We start from the raw sequence: 7,657 nt of genomic DNA, 5'->3' as shown, positions 1-7,657 counted from the left end.
CTTATCAATTCTTAGTTTACCCAGTTTTCTAATTTTTGCTAGACTAACAGTTAAAATTGATATTTCATTGTTTTCTTAACTGGTATTCGTTTACTAGTAAGTTTCAAAATCTTTTATGTTTCTTTCAGTTTCTTCTGTAAATTGCCTGATTATAAATATTTGTCTATTTTTCCCTAAGGTAATTCTTGTCTTTTTCTTGTTAATTTATAATTAAATCCTTATTAAATCACTTTAAAAGCAAGAAAATTAACTCAAGTTGTAACATTGAATTACTTTGTACTTGTTCTCCTTACTTTATTATTATAAAATATTATTGGTGATTTTGAGAAGATAGCAGTGGCTGTATAGGTTTTTGATCCTCCACAATCCCCACTTATAAAATATATGGCAAAACCAATAAACAAAATTTACAACAGAACGAAATAAACTTCAGTTTCTAGTCTGGCACGTAAGGAGATTAGAAGTTGTCATTCCTAACCCTGCAACAAGAAAAAAACTGAACAAACTGAAAGTCAACAACTGTTCTTTGAAGAAAGGTCAGTAGAAACTTCTAAAACTCAAATGCAAAAAGAAAAAGAGAATGAAAAAGACAGAACAGATATTCAATTCTGTGGGATTAGAAAATGTATAATATGCATGCAATGGGAATACCAGAAGAAAAAGAAAGACAGAGAGAAATACAGAAATATTTGAAGCAATAATGACTGGGAATTTCCCAAAATTAATGATAAATACCAAATCACATGTTCAGAAGCTCAGAGAACACAAAGCAGAATAAATACCAAACTAAGTGATGAGGTAATTATAGGAAACCCCATGTACAACCAGGTAGAGAGAAATCACCAACAAGCAGACTGCATGTATTATATCATCTTTGTGGGAGACAGCAGAGGGGAGCGGTGGGGTGGCATATGGACTGAAGACAAGAGAAAAAAATAGAAAAAGGAGAAGAAAAGGGGGGGGGGAGTGGGAAAAAATCCTAAGTATTGAAAAGGCAAAAATGATTCAACATATGGGTTATGGGAGTCCCAGAAGAAGAAAACCCAAGAAAGAGAACAGAGCAAATAGTAAAAGGTATCATTTTAAAAAGATTTCCTGAAATAAAAAGATTTGAAATAAATATTGAAAAAGCACAATGAATAGCTAAGAACACTGACTTTGAATAACTACAGCCAAGACATATTCTGATAAAACTGCTGAAATTTAAAGAAAAAGTTTGGTCATCTAGGAAGAAAAATAGCATGTGATATACAAGAAAAAGAAAATCATATTATCATCAGACATTTTGACAGCAATAATCTATGCCAGAAGAAAATGAAGATATTCAATGAAAGAAAATGTGAGCTGAGACTTATATCCAGCAGAACTGACCTTCAAGTATGAAAGAGATAAACTTAGCAACATGCAAGGACTCAGAATATTGTTTCCATGAGCTTTCCCTGAGTAATCTACTAAAGAACAACTTACCAACCATAATGATATGAGAGACATCATTATACCTTTGTATTGGTGGGAGGCATTAAATATACTGTATGGTTACTCGTAGAACTAACATCACATGACTTAAATAGGGAAAGTGTATAGTATATAATGACTATGTGATCAGAGGATGTAGACACGGCACAACTATTAAAAATGGGAGAATTGTGTTAGGATAAGCCAAAGTTTTTCAAACGTTTTTAAAAATCATGATTGGTGGTAGTATTGGAATTATTTTCTGAGACTATTGTTTATGTGGATTAAAGCAAATGACTAATTAATGGATATATAATTTTGTTGCCTCTGTCCTTGAGAATTAGGATTCTCCATGTAGTTGAAAAGAATCAGGTTTACTATAAAAGAAGTTAAATAAAAATCTTTAATCCTGAATTTGAATTGGAAATTTTAGTATGAACTCACAAGATATTTTCTCTCCTTACTGAAAAGTTCTAGAAATAACAACCAACCAAGCACCCATGGCACCCAGACTGTGGTCATTCTTAAGACCATCCCCGATAAAATAAACCAGGACTTCTTGGAGAAAAAGCTAATCCTAGTTTTTGAGCAGTCAATGTATAAGAAAACCCTGGGTTATCTTCACAGATTAGATAGCAAAAGAGCTATTATAAAGACTACTAGGATTATCTCAAAAAACTCAGGAGACAATTTCAAGAGGCCCCCACTGACCAAAGATGGGACAAATTGAGATTCAATAACAATAAGAATTGCAATGGATTAGCTATGTATTGCTGTAACAATATTTGCCTCAAACCTTTGCTGAAAGCCAGGTACATTTATTAGATCACACAGTTTCAGAGAGTCAGGAATCCAAGATCAGCTTAACTGGTGAGTCTGTCTCAGGGTCCTTAAAGAGATTGCAGTCAGGCTGTTCACTGGGAATATGTTCATTTGAATCTGGGTATGGAAGATCCAATTTGAAACTCATTCACAGGGCTCTTGACAGGAGGCTTATAGAGCTGCTTACAACATGGCTTCCCCCAGAGTGAGTGCAGAGAGTCAGTAAGAGCAGTCCAGTGAGTGATCACCAAAGGTAAACGCTACAGACTTTTATAACCCAATCTCAAAAGTGACACACCATCCCTCTGCTGTACTGACGTACCTCGGTTTATTGTGTTTTGCTTTATTGTACTTCACAGATAATTTTTTTTTCTTTACAAATTGAAGGTTTGTGACAACCCTTCATTGAGCAAGTCTATCAGTGCCATTTTTCCAGCAGCATTTGCTCACTATGTGTCTCTGTCACGTTTTTGTATTTCTTGCAATATTTCAAATTTCTTCATTATCATTATATTTGTTATGGTGATCTATGATTGGTAATCTATGATCAGTGATCTTTGATGTTACTATTATAATTGCTTTGGGGTGCCATGAACCACACCCACATAAGACTGCACTGAGTGTTCTGACTCTTCCACCGACTGGCCATTCCCCCTTCTCTCTCACTCTTCTTGGGCCTTCCTATTCCCTGAGACACAACGATATTGAAATTAAGCCAATTAATAATGCTACAATGGCCTTTAAATGTTCAGGGGAAAGAGTCACACATCTCTCACTTTAAATCAAAAGCTAGACATGATTAAACTTAGTGAAGAAGGCATGCCAGAATACAACATAGGCAGACGCTTAGGCATCTTGCGCCAAACAGCCAAGTTGTGAATGCAAAGGAAATGTTCTTGAAGGAAATTTAAAGTGCTACTCCAGTGACCACACAAATGACAAGAAAGTGAAATAGTCTTATTGCTGATATGGGGAAAGTCTGAGTGGTCTGAAGAGAAGAGGAAACTAGCCACAACATTCCCTTAAACCAAAGCCTAATCAGACCAAGGCCCTACCTAGCTCTTTTCAATTCTGTGAAGGTTGAGAGAGTCAAGGAAGCTGCAGAAGAAAAGTTTGAAGCTAGCAGAGGTTGGTTCATGAGATTAAGGAAAGAAGCAGTTTGCCTAACATAAAAGTGCAAGGTGCTGCAGCAAGTTATCCAGAAGATCTACAGTAATTGACAGTGGCTATGCAAAACAACAGATTTTCAATGTAGGCAAAATAGCCTTATATTGGAAGAAGATGCCATGTAGGACTTTTATAGCTAGAAATCAATGCCTGACTTCAAAGCTTTGAAGGACAGGCTGACTCTCTTGTTAAGAGTTTATGTAACTGGTGACTTTAAATATTTTAAGCCCACTGTGGAGACCTACTGCTCAGGAAAAAAAAAAAAGATTTCTTTCAAAATATTACTGCTTATTGACAATGTACCTGGTCACCCAAGAGCTCTGATGGAGATGTACTATGAGATTAACATTATTTTCATGCCTGCTAACACAACATCAAGGAGTCCTTTTGACTTTCAAGTCTTAGCGTTGAACAAATATACTTCATGAAGCTATAGTTGCCATGGACCTGGGCAAAATAAATTGAAAACCTTCTGGAAAGGACTCACTATTCTAAATGCGATTAAGAGCATATATGATTCATCGGAAGAGGTTAAAATATCAAAATTAACAGGAGTTTGGAAGAAGTTGATTCCAATCCTCATGGGTGATTTTGAGGGTTTCAGGACTTCAGTGGAGGAAGTAACTGCAGATGTGGTGGAAACAGCAAGAGAACTTGAATCAGAAGTGGAGCCTGAAGATGGGACTGAATTGCTGCAACCTCGTGATAAAACTTCAAAGGATGAGGAGTTGCATCTTATGGATGAGCAAAGAAATTTTGGTTTCTTGAGATGGAATCTACTCCTGGTGAAGATACTGTAGACTGCTGAAATGATGACAAAGGAGTTAGAATAGTACACAGATTTAGTTGATAAAGTAGCAGCAAGTTTTGAGAGGACTGACTTCAATTTTGAAAGAAGTTCTATTGTGGTAAAATGCTATCAGAGAGCACTGCATGCTGCAGAGAAATCGTTCATGAAAGGAAGAGTCAATCACTGCAGCAAACTTCATTGTTTTCTTATTTTAAGAAACTGCCCCAACCACCCCAATCTTCAGCAAACACCACCCTGATTAGTCAGCAGCCATCAACTTTGAAGCAAGACCCTCCATCAGCAAAAGATTAGGACTTGTTAAAGGCTCCAATAATGGTTAGCAATTTTTAGCAATGAAGTATTTTTAAATTAAGATATGTATATTGTTTTTAAGACAATGCTACTGCACACTTAATAGACTGCAGTATAGTGTAAATATAACTTTTATATGCACTAAGAAATCAAAAAACTCACGTGACTAGCTTTATTGCAATATTCTTTTTATTGTGGTGGTCTGGAACCTAACCTGCAATATCTCTGAGGTATGCCTGTAATTCATTGCTTACACAGACCAACCCTTGTACCGTGTGGGAGGGGACTATATAAAGCTGTGAATACTAGAAGACGGGGATCATTAGGGGCCATCTTGGACTTTGGCCCACACAATCTGAAAGCTATTAGATGTGCTTAAATCCATGAGTTCACAGTAAAAATAATTTTAAAAATCAACAAACTGGTCTTCTTTTGCGGATGATAGAGACCATACAATATCTTGAAAACTTGGGAAATGAAAGGAAAGAATCAAGCTTTTCCTATATCAGGTGTAGCATTGAGTAACCAAAGAATAGATGAATGGAAGATTCTTCTTATAAAATTATTTCAGCTAATGCAAATGAAATGACAAATTGGAATACTACCATATTGCAGCCTCCAATAAGTTAATGAACATAGGCATTGAACAAGAAATACTGCTAACAATGAAGAACAAAAATCAGACATTATGTCTCATCTGATGAAAGAACATACCACCACCTAGATCTTGCTGAAGGTTCAGTCAAACTTAAATCTGGATTCAGCTATCAATTTTCAGGAGACGAGAACATGTTGAACTATATACTGTGAGTGTGCAATCACCAAAATCCAGACTGGGAATAATCTCTGTTGGCCAAATAGCCTGAGTTATTCAATAGAAAAAGTGTAAGGAAAAAAAAGAATGGAGGGGGAGCCTGTACCTTACGAGAGACACAGAAGACCAACTTTTAAAATAAATGGTCAAGACTAACTGTAGCAGCTAGGGATGCATACTTGATTGATAAAATTATAAAGAAATGCAAGAGAGTTATCAAAACCAGGATAGTGGAAGTAAATGGTTACTCTAAAAGCCAAGGTAGTGGATACTTTTGGAAGGAATGGGGGCAGTCTATGATTGAGATGGGGCACATTGAGAGTCTACTGGGTGGCTGTCAAATTTTATTTCTTCTTTTTTTAAGTTTTATTTTTTGACCTGGTATCAAAGTAAACAAAAGTGTTTACTTTTTAATAATTTACTGAGACATTAATTTGTTTTATGTTTTTTGTCTGTGTTTTATTGTACAATAAATAAGATAAAAACAACATCTCTGAAGATAATACATCCATGTGGTAAAATATTCAAACAGTGGAAAATTTATGCAGTGGAAAGTCAATCTGCTCAACTCAAAATTGGTCCTTGAATTTTCTTCTCTGGAGGTAGCTGTTTTCACCTGCTTCTTGTGTGTCTATCCAGAGAGCTTTCATGCATATAAAGTCACACATGTATGTGTACGTATATATATTAATGTAAATATGTATAAAATGTCCTCTCATTTTAAAAGCATAAATGGTAGAATTAGAATGCCATGCACATATTCAGGTCTTTGTTTATGTCACTAATTATTTTATTTTGTAGATAAAGTATCTATCACATAGTTCCAAATTGGGTATAAGTTACAGTTGACCCTTGAACAACATGGGAGTTAGGGGTGCTGATCCCTCTGCAGTCAAAAATCACATTTAACTTTTGACTCCCCAAAAACTTAAGTGGAAGCCTTATCAATACCATTAACAGTTGATTGACATATTTTGTATGTTATAAGTATTATATACTGCTTCCTTAAAATAAAGTAAGATAAGAGAAAATTATTAAGAAAATCATAAGGAAGAGAAGTTACATTTACAGCACTGTACTTATCAATACCGTAAGTTTACATCATCTATTTACAAGATGAATTGTATGTCAGTACCTACATCATTACTATTTTATATGATACAAGACACTAGACATAAAAAATGAAAAGATAACGTGAAAAAGAAATTCATATTTATTTACAAGTAAAACGATTCATGCACTGATAACAAAGAAGCAGCAATGTGATTGCTTCATGGTACAATAGCCTATACACTAATGAATAAATCACTATAAAAAATTTTGTGGCATTCAGTATTAGTCATACTCATAATACAGTATTAGAAACATGTTACATTTCTATAAAAAAAAAAAAACAAAAAACACTTACCTGTGACAATAGGCTGAGATGCAGTTTCTCTAGTTACAAGAGAGAGAAGCATACTGTATAGTAATGTCCTTCTTTGAAAGCAACATTATAAAACAGTAAGAAAACTAACACATTCTAGACTACAACCAATATATTTCAGCCTATAAATAGTTTAAATCAGACGGTAACTCTTCTAAAAATATATTCTATTAAGTCAGTAGATTTGTTTCTACTTTCTCAATGTGGAGATACCGGTCATATCGCTTTTGAAGTTACACATTTTTAAATAAAATTTAAAATATACCTGTCTTTTCTCCACTCAAGTTTTCATCTTCAACAAACCTGTTCACCTTTTGATTGAGACAAGATTGCTGGGGGGAAGGGTGGATTCTGGAGTCAGCAAAGTGCTTCTTTAGCATTTCCCTCAATGAAGTCAGAGAAATTTTATGGCAAGTGTTAAAACAACACACCTGTGACTAACCTTTGTGCTTCTCAGCTGAAAACTACCTGTTCATGGTGATAAACAAGAGTAAAGGAGACAGATGTACATGCTTCTACAGCCTTTAAACTCTAATCTTGGGCCAATAAATGTTTCCTGGGCACCAAATTATATTGTTAAAAACAAACAAACAAACAAAAAAAACCACTCAGTCAAATGTTTTCACTATTTTTTCTTAGTATTTCTTGCTTTTTCAATCACTTTAGTATTTATTGATTACCTAGCATGCAGTTAGCAAGGTGCCATGGGGGTACCAATGAAGGCGGTACAAACACAGAGCTTACAGTCTTGAAGGGACTCACAATATATATATATATATATGAACCAGCTAGTGAACAAGATGTATTATATACATCCGTGTGTTTGTCTCAATGTATGTAAACATATACAAATATATGCAGTACAAAAATA

Source organism: Camelus bactrianus, chromosome 4, assembly GCF_048773025.1.
Source record: "Camelus bactrianus isolate YW-2024 breed Bactrian camel chromosome 4, ASM4877302v1, whole genome shotgun sequence".
NCBI classification, from domain to species: Eukaryota; Metazoa; Chordata; class Mammalia; order Artiodactyla; family Camelidae; genus Camelus; species Camelus bactrianus.
Note: the sequence above shows the minus strand (reverse complement) of the source record.